At 42.0% G+C, this 24,110-nt stretch overlaps 1 long non-coding RNA gene across 1 annotated transcript in view; it reads right to left on the reverse strand.

Annotated features, from left to right (window-relative positions):
- LOC135363573 (uncharacterized) overlaps positions 1–17,894 on the reverse strand; it is a 48,404-nt gene extending 30,510 nt beyond the window's left edge. Inside the window, exon 1 of the long non-coding RNA XR_010409309.1 lies at positions 17,852–17,894. This is a non-coding gene — a long non-coding RNA (uncharacterized LOC135363573). The remainder of the gene's footprint in view (positions 1–17,851) is intronic.
- Positions 17,895–24,110: the final 6,216 nt, after the last annotated feature.

Below are 24,110 nucleotides of genomic sequence, written 5' to 3' on the forward strand. Positions count from 1 at the left end.
AAATAACATAACGGTAATGATTCAGTGCCTAGAAAAAGTCCCTAAACCTGGTAGGTAGTTTGTGAATGTTTGTCATTTAAATGAGGGAATATCAACCTTTTTTCTTTTATATCATACAGTGTCCCAGAATCACAACATATTTTTGAGTTTAAACAAATTGGGCTTTGACAACATTCGTATGGAGTGTCAAAAAGGGTCTATGAAATCCTTTTCTCTTGATAGTTGAGGAATCTGAGATATGAAGAAGTTAAATGATTTGAAGATAACATTTCATAAATTCTGGATGAGGTAAAGAGAAAACATATCTTGAACTTCTTGCTTCCCCTCCAGAGAATAATCCCATTCTCTCACTGTTTCTGTCAGCTTGCTGTCTGAAGTCACTGTGGTATAACAATGCTAGTAAGAACCTTGATTTTTCAACAGTGATCGGGAGCAGATCTGTCTCTTGGCCCATTTAGAGATGGTGCCAAGAGGAGCTTCCTTTCTCTTCTCTCAAAGATGCTAAATGCCCTCCTATGTGTTCACTGGCGATTGTTGCATCTCTGATGAAAGTCCTACTGAATTGGTAACTTAGAGTGGATTCCTGGCTCAGCCAGATACTCTGGAGAAATGCCTGAGCCCACCAGCCTAGTCCAGGAACATCCATGTCCCCCTCCTGTCCCAACCTGGAGAATAGGGTCAAACAGAGATGACTCAAGGGAAAGAGTCAAGAGCTCCCGGATGATCAGCCATAGGTGTGACCTCAGCCCCCACCTCCCCAAGCCCACCTTCTGCAGGTGAGCAAAAGGAGTCTGCAGAGGGGCGAAAGTGAAGCAACCTTGCACTCCAGCTGAAATCACGTCCAGAACATGCAAACTCACCAGGGACCCTAAGTGTCTCTGGATTCACAGAGAGTCCTTCTAGGGAGAGGGTGGACCTTCCATCATGGAGCTGCTTTCCTTGGGCTGCATGCTTTGTGAGATCAAACAAGCCACTCTCCCTCATCTGTATGTGAGATGGACTGGACATCCAGATTAACTGAATGGAAGCAATGTGTTTAGTTCTTGAAAGAAAACACTCAGAAAAACAGAAAAGAAAAGGAGTCAGGAGGCGAGGGGGTCTTTTTCATTGTTATAGCAACACTAAACTAATTGCCTGTTGAGTAATTTCCTTTATTATGGCTAGTGCAATAATTGAATAGTTGGTCTCATGTTAAATAATCATTACACCTTGGAAATCTAAAAAACTAGACAAAATTGACATTTTCAAAATCCCTTGGTTCAAATACATAATAGCTGCATGAGCTTGAGCAAATGAATTCAGAGTCTGGATTTCTTTATCTGAAATGAGAGCTTTCAGATTTCCTAGGATTATTTGAGGATTAAATGAAATCAGGTATGTATCAGGCCTAACACAGTGCTTTATAAAGTTTTCAAGAGAAGCTGATTGCATTTCTCTTCCATGTGCAACCAAATTCTTTTTCCTCTGACCCGGCCTTGGGAGAGATGTGCTCCCAACAACACTCCCCAACTGTTCTGTGATGAAACCAAGTCAGTCTTTCTCTGAGCCCTACTTTCTTTTTTTTTTTTTTTAAAGATTTTATTTATTTATTTGAGAGAGAGAATGAGAGAGAGCGAGCATGAGAGGGAGGAGGGTCAGAGGGAGAAGTAGACCCCCCGCCGAGCAGGGAGCCCGATGCGGGACTCGATCCCGGGACTCCAGGATCATGACCTGAGCCGAAGGCAGTCGCTTAACCAACTGAGCCACCCAGGCGCCCTGAGCCCTACTTTCTTTCTTCATTATGAGAGGATGGCACTGGGCCATCTCTGAGATTCCTGTGGGCTGTGCCGTGTTTTAATTTTCCCCAGAAAAGATGCATCCCATGGCAAGGCCCCCAGAAGCTTCTCTTCTTTCCTGGTTCTATTCCTGTCCCTCCATGTGTGAGGTATGGCCATAGTTTTCTAATGCCTGTGGCCAAGATGCCTCCTCTTTTATCTAAAAGCCATAAGAAAAAGCCAGGCAACACTTCTTCACTGTATGCTCCCACAGGAACTCCAGCTGAAGCTGAGAAAAGGGTCCTGGACTTCAGCTTCCACATCAGTGAATCTTTAGTCCAAGGGCACTAGGGAATAAGGGGGAAGCTATATTGTTATCAAACCAAGTGTAGTAAGCTACCCACCCATTATTTCATATACATTTCATAACAAGAATTTACTTTCTATAAAGTATTTGGGACCATAGACCAGAACTGCAACCTTTCTGCTGTGCAACTTTGAGCAAGCTACCTAGCCTATCTGTGCCTCCGTGTCTGCATCTATAAAATAGGCACTGTAAGAAAACTTGCCTCATAGAGTTGTTGTCAAGATTAAAAACATAGATGTGGGGGCACCTGGGTTGTTCAGTCGGTTAAGCGTCTGACTCTTGATTTCGGCTCAGCTCATGATCTCGGGGTTATGAGATCAAGCCCTGCTTCAGGATCCACACTCAGTGCCCCCTCTTAAGATTCTCTCTCTCGGGGGCGCCTGGGTGGCTCAGTCGTTAAGCGTCTGCCTTCGGCTCAGGTCATGATCCCAGAGTCCTGGGATCGAGCCCCGCATCAGGCTCCCTGCTCGGCGGGAAGCCTGCTTCTCCCTCTCCCACACCCCCTGCTTGTGTTCCCTCTCTCGCTGTGTCTCTCTCTGTCAAATAAATAAATAAAATCTTAAAAAAAAAAAAAAAGATTCTCTCTCTCCATCTCCCTCTGCCCCTCCCCCACTCATGCTCACTCTCTCTCCTTCTAATAATAATACAATAAAATACTTCAAAAACATTATAGATGTAAAGTATTTCAACAACGCCTGGCATATGAACATACGCTCACTGTTGTTTGCTATTCTTTGTGTTTTTATTGTTCTGTGCCAGAGTCTTTGCTATTGACCAGCCATCAGCTATAAAACAGCTACAACTCTTACTCATAAAGAATTTGCAGCCTCACAAGACAGACCTACATGCAGCTAACCTCAGTATGTGGTCAGTCTGCCAGTTCATTCTAGAGTTGTCTCCATGTGCCAAGCATTCTGGGGTGTTCTGGACACACAGATGGACATGCCACGGTCCCTAATTATATGAAGTCAGGGGAGTCACAGGGAGGTCCATGTGGACTTGGCCTGCCTTGATTTGAATCTAAAATACCAGTTGTTAGCTATGTGGGTGATCTTGAGCAAGTTTCTTAATCTCTGCAACCTTCCATTTTCTTATCTGCATTGACTGAGCTTTACATGAGATGCTATGTGTGAAGCCCTGACACAGAACACAGCCCAAGTAGACCCAAGCAGCTCCTGCTGGGTACTTATAGCAAAGTGTGGGAAATGCCACAAGGCAGTAGACCCCAGGTGCCATGGAGGCCTAGAGGAGGGACACCCAACTCAGACAGTGATGAGAAGAGGTGCCAGTGAAGCTTTCTGAAGAAGGGAGTCCTTGGGGTGACTGGTGAAGAACAAGCCAGGGTTGACTTGGTATGGCATTGTAGAACATTCCACATAGAGAAAAAACGAGATCTAGAAAATGTACTGCAGAGAGTTTACTGCAGCATTTTCTCACCATGAGGGTACCTGCAGGATAAAACAGCTTCCCTGCCAGTTCAGGTCAAAGGAAGTTGAATCTTGAAGTTTAAAAACTTTATCTTGAGTTAATGGCCCATACAGGACCAGTCTAGCTCGAACTGCAGAGCCGAATCACCCAGATTTGTTTATCATACTGGAACTTAATGGGGATGATGGGAGGTCTGTCCCTGAGTGTCATCAGCCCTTGCCACCTGCATTCCATGTGAAGTTTGACATAGAATAAAGACCTAGCTTGGCAAAGCTAGTTTTGAGTGGTTCATAGTCGAGTTAGACCATATCCTGCTGTGCAGCTCTCAGAAGAATGAAGTTGGCATTAGCTAGGACACACAGCATGAGGGAGGTCAGCACATCCTCCACTTAAGAGATTAGCAAAGGTAGAAATTCTGGCAGCCTCCCCAGGCCCAGGAGAACCATAAGGGCAGACTATAATGCTGACAGCAGTTACATTTTGCAGACATCCACTGCAGAGGAAAGGCTGTTATTCAACAACATGCCTAGGACACCTTTGAAAACAGAAAATAACTTTCTTGCAACAAATGACCCCAGAAACAAAATCACCCCACCTTCCAGATTCCTAATCCCTGCAGCTTTAAACTAGAAGTCACATACAGGGAAGATACTTGGGGATGCCAGTGGGTGTACAAGCCTGTGCCCCCCCCTCAGGGGCTGACTGGGCAAACTCAAGAAAATATGGAGAAGAAGGTGAAAATGATGACCAATGTAGGAATGCTCTTCTTCTGCCCTTTTCTCAGCTTTAAGAATGTCTCTGTTGAGATAAAAAGATGTGATTTGCATCCACACAAGAGTTTTGTTGTATTTTGTTTATTTGAGCCCTGTTTGTTTGCTGTTTTTTAATCTGCACCTCCTCTCACTGGTCCCTTGGTAAATCCATCTGCAGGGTATGAAGTAGCCCAGGAAAACCCAAAGGTGGCAGCTGCTTTCCTTGGGAGTAGCTCCATACAAATGAAAACTATCAGTCTCTGTTATACATGAATTTAGAGAGGAAAATGTTAGGATATGCAGTTTTCATCCAAACGTTTGTCTCTATAGTGGCGGATTTTTGCTAGCTCCTCATCCTCCATCTAACTTGCAAATGTTGCAATTATCCCAGACTCAGTCTTGCTCTTTCCCTTCTCTCCCCAGACAAAATCATCCATCTATGTGGCTTTCACAGATCTATGCTTTTCATTTCCATACTAGTCAGCAATAACCATCACTACCCCCAACTCTGAGGCTTAAAACAACAAAGGCTTATTTATCTTTCACACAAAGAATTCCGGGGGTCTGGATGTCTCTCTGTGTTGGCTATCCTTTACGTGATGTTCATCATGTCTCCTCTGTGTCAGAGCTTCCATGGTAGGAGAAAACTGGGTGCTTGAATCTTGCATAGGCAACTAGTTGATTTGCCTGAAAGTAACATGTAGCACTTTCACTCACATTTGACTTGTCCAGTCAAACCATGTGGTCCTCCATCATGACTGCCTTTCCATCCTCACCTCATACCACTCACCCCTCTCTCACTTCTGTCACACCAGACTCTGAAGACCTCCAAAAAGGGCTGCATCTCCCCCTCCTCTGAGGACTTCCCAAAGTGTGGTTGACTATTGCTGAAATTGTCCACCAGTAATTTACACCTCCCTGTCCTCACTCCCTCAAGCCCCTGTCACATTGACTTTGAGCTTGGCCGTGTGATTCGCTGTGGTCACTAGACAATAAAAAATGTGAGATAAGCAGATACTTGCTCAACAAATCTTTCTCTTTCTGCTCTTTGGAATCTTGAGTCTACCATGTGGAGAAGCCCTCACTAGCCAACTGGAGGAAGAGACAGCACTGAAGCAGAGATGAGGCATCTCATTTGAAGACCTCTAGACCAAACATTCTGCCAACCACTAAATATATGAATGGAGCCATTCTAGACACTCCAGCCCCAGCCAAGAAGCCAGCTGAGCATAGAGAGATCAGTCAAGCCAGCCCTGGAGCAGAAAACCACCCAGCTGACCCAAAGAATTACGAGAAATAATACATGTTTGCTGTTTATGGCTGGTTTGTTATGCAGCAAATGCTAACTGACACATAAGAACTATCCTGTTGAGAAGGTTCTTTCTTTTTACTGTAATGGCTCCCTTCTTATCTTTCAAGCCTCGGTAAAATGGCAACATTTAGATCCTAATTATAATGACAGATTTATTTACACAAAATCATCAGCATTTATACTTGATTTATAACTTCTGATTGTCTGGGGCCGATGGTTTTTATTAAACTCTTTCTATTGGTCTAGGCAACAATATCTATTATACCCACAGCACGATTTATATCTCCACTACCTTTATGTAGTGAAGCCAATGCCATTCCTATATTTTTACCTAAAACTTCTCATTTTATCCCCCATCTGCTATGTCAACAGATCTTCCCAAGATATTCGATGTAATTTAATAAATGTTTCTAGATATCTACTACATGATCAGTTAGGCACTGAGCACTTACAGATGAGTAAACCACAGTCCCTACACTTGACAGTTTACAGTAATAGAGCAAACAATACATGAATAAAGGAAATGCAGAAAGCAGGATGCTTGTAACAGCAGAAACATGGGGAGGGGCAGAGCTAGCATAGAGATAGGAAAACTGTCTCAGGTGAAGAAAGGGGGAGGCAAAGCAGCATCCATTGAATAATGCTTCTTGGAGTTCATTCTTGGAGTTGCGTTTTAAAAGATAAGAGGTGGACAAAACAGGGGAAAGCATTCCAGGCTGAGAAAAAGACCACGTGTAAATTAAAAAAGTGAAAACCCCAGGGTGTGGGTAACGAAGGTGGGGATAGACTATGGGCAGTTGTGTGTTCCTGGAAGGTAAGGTGCAGGGGGCAGCAGGAGGGAATGAGGCTTGCTGAGCAGGCAGGGGCCAGATAATGGTAGACTTTGCATGCCATCTCAGGGAATCTGGATGTTCTGATGTCTTCTTCCACTTCCCTTTATCACATGGATTATTGCCCTGGAAATGAGTAAGTGAGTCATCTGTATCTCACCCATCTGCACCCAATCTGCACCACCTCTGACACGAAGGGTTTTTATCTGCCTTTAGGATAACAATTTCCTGCTTTCTGAATCTGTTCTTTCTCTTCCTCTTCCACTCAACACCTTCCCTCCCCGTGCCTCCACCAGCAGACCGCCCCCCCCCCCCACATCACACACAGTCTCTCCTGTCATTATTGGTTTTATCGCTAATTCTCCCCTTTCCCCTTTCCTCTTACATCATCCTATATCACAAATGGAATGACTTGTAGAGGAGAGAACACATTTCGAGCAGAGGCCAAGGTGTGACTGAAGGTGAGAACCACCTGATCTTAGGGGCAGGAGGGAGGACAGAGCAAGAAGTGATCCCAACAAGGATGTATGTGTTGGGCTGGAGTCAAAGTTTCATGGTTGGGGGGTGGGGGGTGGGGCAGCAGGTGTTTGAGGAGAAGTGAGTGAGAAAGGAAGGTTGTGGTCCAACAGTGGTGGGCCAGAGTTACAGGCTGAGATGTCTAGGTTTCCAATCTGAAGGCAGCAGGGAGCTTCTGCAGACTTAACTAGATGATTCTGTGTGATACTGGGTGGAAAGGAGAGGAGTTATATGCTGCCTTGGCATAAATTGCATGACACTGGAATAAACAAAATGTTATCCAGAACAAACATGAGAGGAAGGGACCAGAAAGAATGGAAGAGTAACCATGCAATGTAAGGAAGGGTAGTCACACTCTGGTTATGTGTCAACTATCGTGTTATGTGTCAAATAATATGATAAGCTCTTTACATGTGTTCTCTTGCTTCACTTCATTAGTCCTCCCAATAGCCATGTGAGTTAATGCTCTTGCCTCCTATTTAATAGATCAGAGATTGAGAGATTTAGTGAACTGAGCAAGGTCACATAGCTGGTGAGGGATGGAACTGGGGCTCTAGTCCACAGTTGCTCTACAGCACTTGGGACACTTACAGAAGAATGCTTCCAGGCCCCTTGACAGGAAAGCCTGACACCTAAGAGCTCCACACAGCCCTCATTTAGATGGTCTCTTCCTCTTCCATCTGTTCAAATAAAAATATGTGTTTGGTTAGCCTCCCATCTGTGATTTTATGTCAAAATGTATTTTATTTTCCACATCCCCTTCTTTTGAATTCCAATCTCTATCTCTGTCATTAGTTTTCAATTTTAGACCATAGAGGCCTCCTTTGCCAAGGCCCCCTCTCTCCTTCTGTACTTTGGTTATTATGATTTACATCTGGGGACCCTCCACTCGTGAGGAGAGGACAGATGCCCCTCTTTTTGAAGGAGCCCATTAAAAACCAGTTATCAAGCCAAATGCAGTTACATCCCTCCCATGATGCTCTCTCTCCCTCACACCTGCAACCACTTTCTCATCCTGTCCTCCGGGAATCCCCTGTCCTCCCCTCCATCCACCTTGGGCCAGTCCTGGTACTCACCCTCTTCCTGAACAGTTCTCTTTGCCCTGCTGCCCTGGGTCTCTCAATCATGTTCTGGCCATGAATGTCCAAGCTCTTCACTTTTCCAAGCTCAGCTGTCCCTGCTTCTTCTCACACCTGGATCTGTACAATCTCCTCCCAATTGCCCTGACTTATTGATGCTTCATGTGTTGTTACTCAACGAGGTTGACAGAATAATGGCTCCCCAAAGATCTTTACAACCTAATCTCCAATACCGGTGAATGTGTTATCTTCCAGGGTAAAAGGGACTTCGCAAATGTGATTAAATTAAGGACCTTGAGATAGGAAGATTATCCAGGGTTTTCTGAGTTGCCCAATGTGATCACAGGGAACCTTACAAATGGAAGAAGGAGACAGTAAGAGAGGTAAGAGTGGTACAATGTGGGAAGGACTCCAAATGCTGCTGCTGGTTCTGAAGATGGGGAAAGAGGGCCACAAGCCAAGGAAGGTGGACAGCCTCTAGGAGATGGATTCTCCTCTAGAGGCTCCAGAACGGAATGCAGGCCTGCTGACACCTTGACTTTAGTCCAGTGAGACCTGTGTTGGACTGCTACACTATGGAACTATAGAATAACAAATGTGTATTGTTTAAGCCACAAAATTTATAGTTATGCATAACAGTCACTATAGAAAACCGATACACTCCCTCACTGAGTCTTTTTAGAGATTAAAAATGGAGCCTGGATCAACTGAAATTACTCCAGAAAGGGGAATTTGGGGTCTTCTCTGATTAACTGAAGGTTGACTTAAAAACCCTTTTTGCCAGAGACCTTTCAAGAAATAGCCTTGAAATACTGTTTCTCCAGCTCAGTGAGCCGAGTGTACTCTATATGCTCACTATTCAGTATGGTCCATGGGCCAGCAGCCTTAGCAGCACCCAGCAGCAGACTAGGAAATAAAAATGACAAGGGGCCAACTGGCTCAGAATCTGCATTTTAACAAGATATGCAGATGATTCAGATGCACTTCAAGTTTGAAATGCACTGCTCTCCACGATTACAAATTATACTAACATATTTGTGTTGATTGCATTCTTACAGCCAGTCACCATCTGTCTACTTAGACTTCCTCAAGTTGAGAGCTGGACAGCAACTTGAAGATCACTTCATCTGGTGGCTGTCAAACATATTCACCAGAAGAACTTAATTTTAAAAGAAATCTTTCCAATCAGGGGAAGGATATGTGTCCACAGAACCCTACCTGCCTCCATCCCTCTACCACCAGCCCGAGAGTCACTTGTGTGGATCTCTTTGGAACCTGAAGGGGTTCACCTCACATAGTTTGAAAAACAGATTTCAAGCTAATTCTCTCTTAATACGTATGGGAAAATGAAGACTTGAAGAGGAGAAGAGACTTGCCAAGAGTCATAGGTACAATTATGAAGCTGCAAAGGTGGGCTTGGAAAGCCTAGAACCTTCTCAACATGATAGACTTGTTAATGATCTTGACTGCACCCAATGAGGGAGGGTCTATTTCCATCGCTGTTGTGATTATGGTCTCCATGTTAGAGATGAGCAACCTAAGGACAAAGGTGTAGGCAATGGGCAATAAAGGATGGGGGCTGATCTTCCTGACTCCAAAGCCCCAGTTTTTTCTTTTAAGCCTTACTTCTCCAGTAGGCTTGCTAGAAAACAAGTTGACTGTCTCAGAGAAGTAGAGGTCCTTAGATCTTCTGAAGACCCTTTATTAAGTGTAGATGCTTCTTATTGTATTTATTTTACTATCAGTAAGTTTTTTAATGTATGCCTCCCCAGCTCTGGGTTCATTTCTGCATCCTCAGGGCTTAGCACAGCAATCAGCAGTACACAGTAAATGTTGACTGAATAAGTTATTACTAATGATAACCAATGGTTATTGCAAGTTCACTGTACACCAAACACTGTTCATTTCATCTTTTCTGGCCTCATATTCCTGCTTTATAAAATAATGATTAATGGACAGATAGATGGTTGGGTGGATGAGAAGGATGGATGGATCAACTGTGGGGTGGATGGATGGATGGATGGATGGATGGATGGATGGATGGATGGAGAAATGGACAAACAGATATTAGGGTGGATCATTGGCTGCTCAGATGAGGGGGAAGTATACCTTAATGTCTAGAAGATTTTTCACCAAAATTTTGAATCTGGTTGCAATTCCCCTCCTTTGTGAAATTGCAAACACAATTAGCAGAGTACAAAAGCTAGAAATGCTCTTTGGATGGTCTTGATTCAACCATTCTGAGAATTAAGGAATTCTTGTGCAGAAAGTGCTTTAAAAATACAGTTAGGAGGAAGTTTTATGAAAAAATAACAACTGAATTGCTGGACTCTCTCACAGTATATGCATGCCTCTCTTTCAGGGCTTTTAAAAGGTTTTGTTTTATATGTGGATGGGGGAAAGATGGAGGAAGAATAGGGGACCATATTTCAACTGGTCCCCGGAATTGAGCTGGATATCTACCAGACCACTCTGAGCACCCAGGAACCAGCCTGAGATGTAAGAAGATCTGGATCTCTACAAACAGAATATTGCAGGCTGTTGGTTTTGAGGTACGAAGCGGGGAGCTGTGATTCCGCGGGCAGATATCAGAGGATAAATGGCAGCGGGAGGGTGCCTGGCTGTGGGGATCCTACACCGCCAGTGAGTGACAGCCTCACGCGCTGTGGACAGGGCACAGACTCCCAGACACGTAGCAGTGGGGAAAGGACTTTAGGGCAGCTCCCAGGGCAGAAACCTGGAGCGGCGGGGTCGCGCCTGCGAACTGCAGCCCCCGGGACGGAAACCCTGAGGGGCGGAGTCGCGCACGCGTGAACTGGAAGTGGCTGGCGGTTTTAGAAGCACAAAGGGCAGAGATGCTCACCGACCTGGAGGCAGGACTGGGGGCGCTGCGGAGGGGCGCACAACCCAGGACGCTGCAGTTTATAGCAGCACGGACAGAAATGGAGATGGTGTGGCCTGGAGAGCTCACTGAAGAACAGACTGCGGTCTCTCTGCTCTGAGGCAGAGGGTTGGAAATGGTCTCTTCTGCTCCGACTCGTGGAAGAAATGCAGAAAGCTGCCAGGAAAAGCCACCAGAGAACAAAAGCCCCAAAGACTGATTCCCGCTGAGCCCATCCCCCGCCACAGGGGCACAGGGCAACTCCGCCCAAACAGGGTTGCCTGAGTAACAGTGCGGCAGGCCCCTCCCCCAGAAGACAAGCTGGGAAAACAAGAGGCCAGCAACCCTAAGGCCCCAAGAAAACAGGTGCATCTTGCTTGGGTTCTGGTCAATAATTTGGACTCTATACATTCCCTCAAACACCCATCAACAGAATGACTAGGAGGAGGAACCCCCAAAATAGAAAAGACTCAGAGATTATGACTTATGCTGCAGATTTACAAATGGATGCAGATATAACCAAGATGTCGGAGATGGAATTCAGGCTAGCAATTGTGAAGACAATGGCTAGAATGGAGAAATCAATTAATGGCAACACAGAGTCTCTAAGGGCAGAAATGAAAGGTGAATTGGCAGAACTTAAAAATGCTATCAGTGAGATCCAATCCAATCTAGATAATCTAACAGCTAGGGTAACTGAGGCAGAAGAGCAAATAAGCGACCTGGAAGACAATATAATAGATAAAAAGGGAAAAGAGGAGGCCAGGGAAAAACAACTCAGAATCCATGAAAATAGAATCAGAGAAATAAGTGACACCATGAAACATTCCAATGTCAGAATAATTGGAATCCCGGAGGGAGTGGAGAGAGAGAGAGGACTAGAAGATGTATTTGAGCAAATTGTAGCTGAGAACTTCCCTAATCTGGGGAATGAAACAAACATTCGAGTCCTAGAGGCAGAGAGGACCCCTCCTAAGATCAAGGAAAACAGGCCAACACCCCGGCATGTAATAGTAAAACTTGCAAATCTGAGAACCAAGGAAACCATCTTAAGGGCAGTTAAGGGGAAGAGATTCCTTACGTACAGAGGGAGGAACATCAGAATAATGTCAGACCTAGCCACAGAGACCTGGCAAGCCAGAAAGGCCTGGCAAGACATACTTAGTGTACTAAATGAGAAGAACATGCAGCCAAGAATATTTCATCTGGCAAGGCTTTCATTTAGAATGGATGGAGAGATGCAGAGCTTCTACAACCGGCAGAAACTGAAAGAATATGTGACCATTAAGCCGGCCCTGCAAGAAATATTAAAGGGGGGTTCTATAAAAGGAGAAAGACCCCAAGAGTGATAAACAATAGAAATTTACAGGGACAATCTATAAAAACAACGTCTTCACAGGCAACATGATGACAATTAATTCATATCTTTCAATAATCACTCTCAACGTGAATGGCCTAAATGCTCCCATAAAATGGCACAGGGTTGAAGACTGGATAAAAAGACAGGACCCATCCATATGCTGTCTACAAGAGACTCATTTGAACCTAAAGATATCCAGACTGAAAATGAAGGGATGGAGATCCATCTCTCATGCCAGCAGACTTCAAAAAAAGCTGGGGTAGCAATTCTTATATCAGACAAATTAGATTTTAAACTAAAGTCTGTAATAAGAGACACAGAAGGACACTATATCATTCTTAAAGGGTCTATCCAACAAGAAGATCTAACAATTGTAAATATCCCTGTCCCCCAACATGGGAGCAGCCATCTACATAAGCCAACTGTTAACCAAAATAAAGAGTCATATTGATAACAATATGTTAATTGTAGGAGACCTCAATATTCCACTCTCAGCAATGGACAGATCATCTAAGCAGAAAATCAACAAGGAAACAAGAGCTTTGAATGATACATTGGACCAGATGGACCTCATAGATATTTACAGAACATTCCACCCTAAAACAACAGAATACTCATTCTTCTTGAGCACACATGGAACTTTCTCCAGAATAGACCACATACTGGGTCACAAGTCAGGTCTCAACTGATACCAAAAGATTGAGATTATTCCCTGCATATTCTCAGACCACAATGCTCTAAAACTGGAACTCAATCACAAGAAAAAATTTGGCAGAAATTCAAACACGTGGAAGCTAAAGACTACTCTGCTCAAGAATGTTTGGGTCAACCAGGAAATCAAAGAAGAACTTAAACAATTCATGGAAATCAATGAGAACGACAACACATCGGTCCAAAACCTATGGGATACTGCAAAGGCGGTCCTAAGGGGGAAATACATAGCCATCCAAGCCTCACTCAAAAAAAATAGAAAAATCCCGAATTCACCAACTAAGTCTACACCTTAAAGAACTAGAGAAAAAGCAACAAATGATGCCTAAGCCATGCATTAGAAGAGAAATAATTAAAATTAGAGCAGAAATCAGTGAATTAGAAACCAGAAACACAGTAGATCAGATCAATGAAACTAGAAGTTGGTTCTTTGAAAGAATTAATAAGATTGATAAACCACTGGCCAGACTTATCCAAAAGAAAAGAGAAAGGACCCAAATTAATAAAATTATGAATGAAAGGGCAGAGATCACGACTAACACCAAGGAAATAGAAACAATTATTAGAAATTATTATCAACAACTATATGCCAATAAACTAAACAATCTGGATGAAATGGAGGCCTTCCTGGAAACCTATAAGCTGCCAAGACTGAAACAGGAAGAAATTGACAACCTGAATAGGCAAATAACCAGGAACGAGATAGAAGCAGTGATCAAAAACCTCCCAAAAAACAAGAGTCCAGGGCCTGATGGATTCCCTGGGGAATTCTACCAAACATTCAAAGAAGAAATAATACCTATTCTACTGAAGCTGTTTCAAAAAATAGAAACAGAAGGAAAACTTCCAAACTCACTCTATGAGGCCAGCATTACCTTAATCCCCAAACCAGGCAAAGACTCCATCAAAAAGGAGAATTTCAGACCGATATCCCTGATGAATATGGATTCCAAAATCCTCAAAAAAGTCCTAGCTAATAGGATCCAACAATACATTAAAAGGATCATCCACCACGACCAAGTGGGATTTATCCCCGGGATGCAAGCGTGGTTCAACATTCACAAATCAATCAATGTGATAGAACACATTAACAAGAGGAGAGAGAAGAACCATATGGTCCTCTCAATTGATGCAGAAAAAGCATTTGACAAAATACAACATCCTTTCCTGATTAAAACTCTCCAGAGTATAGGGATAGAGGGAACATTCCTCAAGTTCATAAAATCCATCTATGAAAAACCCACAGAGAATATTATCCTCAATGGGGAAAAGATGAGAGCCTTTCCCTTAAGATCAGGAGCACGTCAAGGATGCCCACTCTCGCCACTATTATTCAACATAGTACTAGAAGTCCTAGCAACAGCAATCAGACAACAAAAAGAAATAAAAGGTATTCAAATTGGCAAAGAAGAAGCCAAACTCTCTTTTCGCAGATGACATGATACTTTATGTGGAAAACCCAAAAGACTCCACCCCCAAATTACTAGAACTCATCCAGCAATTCAGTAATGTGGCAGGATACAAAATCAATGCACAGAAATCATTTGCTTTCTTTTTTTTTCTTTTCTTTTTTTTAAAGATTTTATTTATTTATTTGAGACAGAGAGAATGAGAGAGAGAGAGAGAACATGAGAGGGGGGAGGGTCAGAGGGAGAAGCAGGCTCCCTGCCGAGCAGGGAGCCCGATGCGGGACTCGATCCAGGGACTCCAGGATCATGACCTGAGCCGAAAGCAGTCGCTTAACCAACTGAGCCATCCAGGCGCCCTCATTTGCTTTCTTATACACTAACAACGCAACTGTAGAAAGAGAAATTAGAGAAACGATTCCATTTACAATAGCACCAAAAACCATAAGATACCTTGGAATAAACCTAACCAAAGAGGTAAAGGATCTATACTCTAGGAACTACAAAACACTCATGAAAGAAATTGAAGAAGACACAAAAAGATGGAAAAATATTCCATGCTCATGGATCGGAAGAATAAACATTGTTAAAATGTCTATGCTACCCAGAGCAATCTATACCTTCAATGCCATCCCGATCAAAATTCCAATGACATTTTTCAAAGTGCTGGAACAAACAATCCTCAAATTTGTATGGAATCAGAAAAGACCCCAAATCACCAAGGAAATGTTGAAAAAGAAAAACAAAGCTGGGGGCATCACGTTGCCCAATTTCAAGCTATATTACAAAGCTGTGATCACCAAGACAGCATGGTCCTGGCACAAAAACAGACATACAGACCAATGGAACAGAATAGAGAACCCAGATATGGACTCTCAACTCTATGGTCAAATCTTTGACAAAGCAGGAAAAAACATGCAATGGAAAAAAAGACAGTCTCTTCAATAAATGGTGCTGGGAAAATTGGACAGCCACATGCAGAAGAATGAAACTCGACCATTCTCTAACACCATTCACAAAGATAAACTCAAAGTGGATGAAAGACCTCAATGTGAGACAAGAATCCATCAAAATCCTAGAGGAGAACATAGGCAGTAACCTCTTTGACATCGGCCACAGCAACTTCTTTCAAGATACATCTCCAAAAGCTAGTGAAACAAAAGCAAAAATGAACTTTTGGGACTTCATCAAGATAAAATGCTTCTGCACAGCAAAGGAAACAGTCAACAAAACAAAGAGGCAACCCACAGAATGGGAGAAGATATTTGCAAATGACACTATAGAAAAGGGCTGGTGTCCAAGATCTATAAAGAACTTCTCACACTCAACACCCAAAAAACAAATAATCAAGTCAAAAAGTGGGCAGAAGAGATGAAAAGACACTTACTTCTCTGAAGAAGACATACAAATGGCTAACAGACACATGAAAAAATGTTCATCATCATTAGCCATCAGGGAAATCCAAATCAAAACCACATTGAGATACCACCTTACACCAGTTAGAATGGCAAAAATGGACAGGGAAAGAAACAACAAATGTTGGAGAGGTTGTGGAGAAAGGGGAACCCTCTTACACTGTTGGTGGGAATGCAAGTTGGTAGAGTCACTTTGGAAAACAGTGTGGAGGTTCCTCAAAAAGTTAAAAATAGAGCTACCCTATGACCCAGCAATTGCACTACTGGGCATTTACCCCAAAGACACAGATGTAGTGAAAAGAAGGGGCATATGCACCCCAGTGTTCATAGCAGCAATGTCTGCAATAGCCAAACTGTGGAAAGAGCCGAGATGCCCTTCAACAGATGAATGGATAAAGAAGATGTGGTCCATATATACAATGGAATATTACTCAGTCATCAGAAAAGATGAATACCCAACTTTTACATCAACATGGATGGGACTGGAGGAGATTATGCTAAGTGAAATAAGTCAAGCAGAGAAAGTCAATTATCATATGGTTTCACTTATTTGTGGAACATAAGGAATAGCATGGAGGACATTAGGAGAAGGAAGGGAAAAATGGGGGGGTGGGAATTGAAGGGAGAGATGAACCATGAGAGACTATGGACTCTGAGAAACAAACAGGGTTTTAGAGGGGAGGGGGGAGGGGTGATTGGTTAGCCCGGTGATGGGTATTAAGGAGGGCACGTACTGCATGGAGCACTGGGTCTTATACGAAAACAATGGATCGTGGATCACCACATCAAAAACCAATGATATATTGTATGGTGACTAACATAACATAATAAAATTAAAAAATATATAAAAAAGTAAAATTAAATTAAAAAATAAAATAAAATAAAAAAATAAAAGGTTTTGTTTTTTTTAAGTTCAGTTTTGCAGGTTTTTAAAAAATTTATTATTTAATTAACACTTCCTCACAATAGCACTAAATAAGTAGATTACAAGGATAATATTTTATTCATCCCTTTATTTCTACTATGAAGCATAGAATTTGAAATATATTGTTTCAATAAATACCAAATAAATGAATGAATGAATGAATTTGATTGCTATCAGAAGACATTTGAGCACTGAGAGTTTATAAATTTTTCATTCTTTCAACAAATGCTAATAAAAGCCTGCTATTCCCAAGGACGTGTTCAGGTCACCCTGAGGTATGCAAAGTGAATGCAATACTTTGAAGCAGACATAACTTCACTGTGGTTGCATGTGAGGAAACTATGAGAAATCAGGTCACTGCGCAAATGTGTCCACTCATGCAACAAATATCTATTGACCACCGACAACGTGCCAGTAAGCTGTACCTTGTGAAGAGCCTGGAATACCATGCCAAGGATTTTAGATGTCATGCGAGGGACCATGTTTAGTCATTGGAGGGCTTTGCACAGTGGGCTGAAATCAGAGCAGAGCTGCAAAAAGAAATGGAAGGACAATATGCTGCTATAAAATTGAAAAATAGCTAAATACTTTCTCCCATAAATGCTTAGCTGTGCTTGTCTCTGTCAAGTTCTGGTTTCTTTTTTAAATCTCAAAGATAAGAACTTTGTATAGAATTCCCACATGGTGATAGAGGACATGAACTCTGGAGTCAGACAGACCTGATTTTACATCTTGGCTATGCTTCTCATCAAGAGCGTGATCTTGGGTGAGTAAGAATCCGTCTGGGCTTCAGTGGCCACATACAAAAAATGAGAGAAATAATAGTAGCACTGTACAGAGTTATAGTGATAGCTAAATGAAGTAATAAAGGCAAAACACTTAGCTCTATGCATGGCATACAGTAACCGCTCAGTAAATACCTGATGACCAGAGCACAGCAGATATGGGGGTGGATGGGGCTAGCCAATGATTGAGCACCTAATGTCAGACAAGTCCTCCATTCTATGTTTAAGCATGCATTTGTTCAGTGAGCTTCATGAAGCCTCTACTAGGAGCTATTCTAAGGATTCTGGACACAGCAGTGAAGAGAACAGAACAAGAACAAAAGTCCTTACCCTCAGGGAACTCCCATTCTAGCAGCATGCTTCATCTTCATAGTGTGCCTCTTTCTTTACCTGTGAGACAGTAGTTAAGAGCTGAACTGTCCTCGCACAGTCTTGAGGAAAATTCAATTATTAAATGTGAAGCGCTTCAAACAGCACCTAGCACAGAGTAGAGGCGTGTGGAAGGCGCTGCTATTATAAATAATAGTTTTTGTTCTTCTTACTGTCTTTATTATTTTTGTAGGGAATCATGACCTACCTCCTGTACCTCCAGCACCAGCCGCAAAGCGAACTTGTAGGGACTATTACCTATGTTTTACAAAGAAGTCAAGTAGTCTTATTAAAATAACACGGTTATTAAAGGCAGAGCCAGAACTTAAGCAAAATCTGTCTCCAAACCCAATACAAACATTCTCCAGCTTCCTCTCCACCCGCCCTTGAGAAAAATTTATTTTATATACACTGACTAGTATAAACAATTATATCATATGCTTCTTTTCCCAGAGTCATTTAAGCTCTTAATAAATGGGTTTTCCTGATTTTGCAGTGATGGATGAGAGAATTAGCAGCACTTTTGGAATTTCTACTTCCAGGCTGACCTCATTAGCCTTATTTATAGACCAGGCAGGACAGACATTATGTCCTGTAAACCAAGGAAGGAAGCCCTTATAGGTTGGGGCAGCTTGCTTTGATTATCCATTTGGGGCCATGGAAACCCATACAGTAGTGCTTTTTATTAAGTGTTTTAATACAAACCAGTGAGACAACTTTGGAGTTCTAAAATGCAGGCAGCCATGGGTTTTTTTGAAAAGTGACTTTTAAAAATCTGCAAATTTGTTGTTCTTTCTTCCAGTAATGAATATGCTAGACCCTTTCTCTAAAGACATTTTGAAATCCTCTTTAATCTACAGATTAACACCTAGTTGGAAATTACATTCTTTCTCTGATAAAAGGGACAAATAAGACAAAGATCAATATTGTGTGTGGCAGTGTTTCTCAAAGAGCTAAGTTCAAAGTTACAGCTGAAAACTTCAGGGGGAAAATATGCAAAGTATACGAAAGGGAAGTTGAAAGATAAAGAAGAAAAAAACGGATTAGTAACAATCTTTGCCGGGGCAGGAAATCAACCTAGACATATTTTATTTAAGCCTTTTGACTTTCTGTTTGGGTTGAATTCCAATGGCTTTGAACTTTTTTCAAAAACATCGAAAAATATTTCTTTCAGAGGAAAAGCTCAGTGTGAATACAAGAATTCAGTGAGATCCATTAATTATTTCAGCTCCTGAAGTCCTCGGTAAAGTATCTAGATTCTTCTGGTGAATGAGACTTTCCTGCTGCTTAGAATGCACCTGAGATGCTCATTAAAATGACAGGTTCCCTGATCATATCAGAATCCTACAGAATTAGAAGCCCAGTTGCAAGAGTGGGGTGCAGGAGGAGTTCATAGTTTCAACAAGGCCATGGGTGACGCTGAAGCAGGTCAGAACACTCCCATTCCAACCTTTCCTCACTGGTCTAGTGGCCCATTTTGTGGATGAGAAAACTGAGAACCAGGGAAGGGAAGTAACTCGCCTCTGAATTATTTTTTTATTACGGTAAAATAGACCTAACATAAAATTTACCATTTTAGTCATTTCTAAGTGTGCAGTCCCGTGACATTAAGTACATTTACCTTGTTGTACAACTGATGCTACCATCCATCTCCAGGACTCTTATCATCCCAAAATGAAACTGCATACCCATTCAACACCACCTCTCCATCCCCCACCCCCCAGCTCCTCGCAACCATTACTCTACTTTCAGTCTCTGTGAAATTGACTATTCCGAGCACCACGCGTAAGTGGAATCATACAATATTTGCCTTTTTGTGTCTGGCTTCTTTCACTTAACATAATATCTTCAAGATTCATCCATGGGGTAGCATATTTCCAAATTTCATTCCTTTTTAAAGTTGAATAATATTCTTTTGTATGTATATACCACATTTTGTTTATCCAGTCATCCACCAATGGACATTGAATTTTTACTTTTCACCATCTTGGACCAAAGACATGACATTTCACTTAAAAATCTTCCTTACTTTTCCTGCACCCCCCTCCAGGGTCACTGGATTTAACAAATGAAAATACAGACTGCCCAGTTGAATTTCAGGTTAAATAAAAAAAGGTATAGATTTTTAGTGTAAGTATGTTCTATGCAGTATTTGAGGCACATGTATGCTAAAAAATTATCCACTGTTTATCTGAAATTTGAATTTAACTGTGTCTTGGATTTTATCTGGCAGCTCTACAGTCCACATTCAGTAAAACCACAAGGAGATTCCTATCTACTTGGAATCTTGAGTTGCCAGAATTCTTGTTTTTGAACCTTATCTTAATCAAGATTAGTGTAAAGCAAATAAAAGCACAGTATAAGCAAGCACTGTTTGTCCACTTCTCAGGACTGAAAGTTTTGCACCCTTGCCTTCGTCCTGCAAACACCATCTCGACTTTCTAGATAAGGAAACTGAGGCTTGCATATGAGGATTCCCTAAACTCATACAGGTGATAAAAATCAAGGGTTTGGCTCAAGTCCAACACTCCCAGATTTCAAATCCAATCTTTATTCTTTTTTAATATTTCACTTTAAGAATAGAAATAGGATAGACGATGGGGGGAACAGATACCCTCATTCAATGCTGGAGGGGATGCAAAACGACATAGTTCCAAGAGGGGATTTTGCAATACCTAACAAGCAACCCAAGTAGAGAGCATTTCTCCATCAACCCAGCAACCCCATACCTGAAAATTCACCCAAACATACACTTCCAACAGCATGAAAATACACATGTACATGGTCTTACTGTTTTACTGGTAATTTAAAATATTGGAAACTACTTAAGTGCCCAAATATAGATGTGGGGTGAATAAACTGTAACATATACACACAATGGAGTACTATGAACCTGAAAAAAGACAGGAAGCTTTAGGATTGATGTGAAGTGATCTCCAGGAAATAATGTCAAATGATGAAAGCAATGTGCACAAAGTCTATCTTTTGTGTAAAAAAGAAGAGGAAGTAAGAAACAACTGTGTATCTGCCTATCTTTGTAGAAAGAACCACAGGAAGGATCAAAGCAGAGAAAGCTGAAGTTGAGGGAGGGAAAACAAGGTGGAGGGAGTCCAGGAGTGAATGTCACTTCTCTGAGTAGACCACTGACATAGATTTGACCTTAAGAAGCAAGTTTATTTCTATGTCTTTAAGAAATAATTCTAGGGACACCTGGATGGCTCAGTCGTTAAGCATCTGCCTTCGGCTCAGGTCATGATCCCAGGGTCCTGGGATCGAGTCCCACATGGGGCTCCTTGCTCAGTGAGGAGCCTGCTTCTCCCTCTCCCTCTGCTGCTCCCCCTGCTTATGCTATCTCTCTCTGACAAATAAATAAAAATCTTTAAAAAAAAAAAAAAAGAAATAATTCTAAATCAGCAAGGATGGGATGGAGGAAAGAAAACCTAGAACACAATACACACTAAAATAAATAAACCCAAAAGTATTTAAAACAAATGCAAAAACTATACTGACAGAGGGTGGATAACTAATATGAGTAACGATGATCCAGTATGTCACTGTGTACCCTTAGTCTTGAGTGGGCCAGGAGACTGGGGGACAATTGAATTCTGCTTAGTGGATGTGTTTCCCCAGTGGTGTGGGTGAAGCAATTTTAAAACTACTTTAAGAGGGATGCCTGGGTGGCTCAGTCAGTTAAGTATCTGAGTCTTGATTTCTTTGGCTCAGGTCACGATCTCAGGGTCGTGAGATCGAGGCCTGCGTCAGGCTCAGCTCTAAGCATGGAGCCTGTTTAATATTCTCTCTCCCTCTCCCTGTGCCCCTGCCCCACTCGTGTGCTCTCTCACTCTCTAAAAAAATAAATAAAAATAAAACTACTTTAAGATGTATAATAGGACTGAACAAATGAGTAATGTGTCATTGCTGTTGTGGGGACCCAGGGTTCTCACTAAGGAAGAAGGGAAATTTAAATATAGAATGGAGGATGGCCAGAACAACCACTGGATTGGAGTTAGAGGCTCCAGTCAGGGCACATTCATGATTCCCAAAACACGTGTGCATGTGCACACACATGTGTATGTGCACGTGTATTCATGTGTATGTGTGTCCATGGCATGCTAGAGAGAGATCTGATTTTTTAATTTATAGGCTTGCTGTGAGCCCATTGCTAATACAACTGTTATTAAAATTAAATTATATAAGCTTAAAATTAATTACATTAAAAATAAAGGTAATAGAAACAAAACTCATAACATCCTCCTTATTTTACTACATTTTACTATTGTCTATGTGCCTGATCTTAGTTGAATTATTGTACCTGTTCTCAACACCATGTTCAGTAACATCACCTTAAGGTAGCTTAAAATCGGCCACAGTGGGAGTATTTACACCATGGAAATCCATAAATGCTGCAAAGCAAAGTCTTGCTTGTTTGTGGATCTGGTTGCTAAACACATACCAGCATATGATGTTTGTATACACGTATGTAAGCATGCATACATTCTCTAGATTTTTTCTTATTATTGCAATGTTAAGAATGCACATCTAAGAACTGGTGCAATATGGTGTTTGCTCACTTCTCCTTTATGGTCTACCTCTGTCTTTCAGAACATCCATTCCAGGAGAGCAAAGCCTTGTTTATTTTTTTTTATTTTTTATTTTTTATTAACATATAATGTATTACTTGTTTCAGGGGTACAGGTCTGGGATTCATCAGTCTTACACAATTCACAGCGCTCACCATAGCACATACCCTCCCCAATGTCCATCACCCAGCCACCCCATCCCTCCCACCCCCCTCCACTCCAGCAACCCTCAGTTTGTTTCCTGAGATTAAGAGTCTCTCATGGTTTGTCTCCCTCTCTGGTTTCGTCTTGTTTCATTTTTCCCTCCCTTCTGCTATAATCCTCTGTCTTGTTTCTCAAATTCCTCATATCAGTGAGATTATATGATAATTGTCTTTCTCTGATTGACTTATTTTGCTTAGCATAAAACCCTCTAGTTCTATCCACGTCGTTGCAAATGGCAAGATTTCATTTTTTTTTTCTTGGTGAATGGATAAAGAAGATGTGGTATATATGTATACATATAATGGAATATTATTCAGCCATCAAAACCTTGTTTATTTTATGTATTGCTATATGTACTGTCTAGGACACAGCCTGCCACAAGGTGAGTAGTTGATAACTTTTTGCCAATTGAGTGAAAAATGACTAATCATTCTCATTTAAAAATTCTAAGGGGTCTCTGATTTGTCATTGTTATATCATGATGAGCCTACCAAAGAATCCCAAGATTCCAACCAAATTTGAGATTGAGACATTCTCTCCAGCAGTGTAAATAGAATGGCACATGAATTCACTGACTTCCACACACAAGCTGGTGTCTCCCAAACTCCCTCTCCACCACTGCCCAGAAAACTAGGGCCCAAGAGGCTGTTGTGATCACTGCCAAATACCCAGGTCCTAGAACAGTGTCTGCCATATAGTAGTCCCTTGATTAATGAAAATGGGATCTCTTCTGGCTGTTCTCAGAAATGAACTTGAGGGGCGCCTGGGTGACTCAGTTGGTTAAGTGTCTGCCTTTGGTTCCCGGTCATGATCCTGGGATCCTGGGATCAGGCCCCGTGTTGGGCTCCCTGCTCAGTGGGGAGTCTGCTTCTCCCTCTGCCTGCTGCACCCCCTGCCTACCCCACTCATGGTTTTTCTCTCTCTCAAATAGATAAATAAAATCTTTAAAAAAAAAATGAACTTAAGGCCTCTCCCTTTTGGATCAGCACTTACACACACAGCCACCATTCCTTAATCAACATACATGTGACTTCAGATAAAGCAAGGGAAGTTATTCTTAGGGGAAAAAAAAAGTTGGGAGCCCAAGTATTCAAATCCAGTGAATAATACTTTTGAAATCAAAGAGGTTATTCACTGAAAGCAAAAAAAAATGTTCAAAGGGTAAGTCACCTTGGAGAGCAGGTCAGGTAACACAGGAGGCCCACCCTGTAATGTCATGGTCCATGGTCTGCTTAGGAATATGGAGTTCAGCCCTTTCTGGATGTGGGCTCCACTGCAAACCTCTGAAATGTGAATAGCTAGCCATTCATGTAAGCACCCTCCCTGTTTGAGGGTAGCTCTGGCCTCTGATTTTTTCTTCTACTGCTTCCTTTGCAAATCCTTCAAAATCCCATCTCCTCCCCCAGGAGCCTGAGGACCTCATCCACCACGTGGCC

This window comes from Mirounga angustirostris, unplaced genomic scaffold (assembly GCF_029215605.1).
Source record: "Mirounga angustirostris isolate CCGP_5_RB_7025 unplaced genomic scaffold, mMirAng1.0.hap1 SCAF_2, whole genome shotgun sequence".
Classification (NCBI taxonomy): domain Eukaryota; kingdom Metazoa; phylum Chordata; class Mammalia; order Carnivora; family Phocidae; genus Mirounga; species Mirounga angustirostris.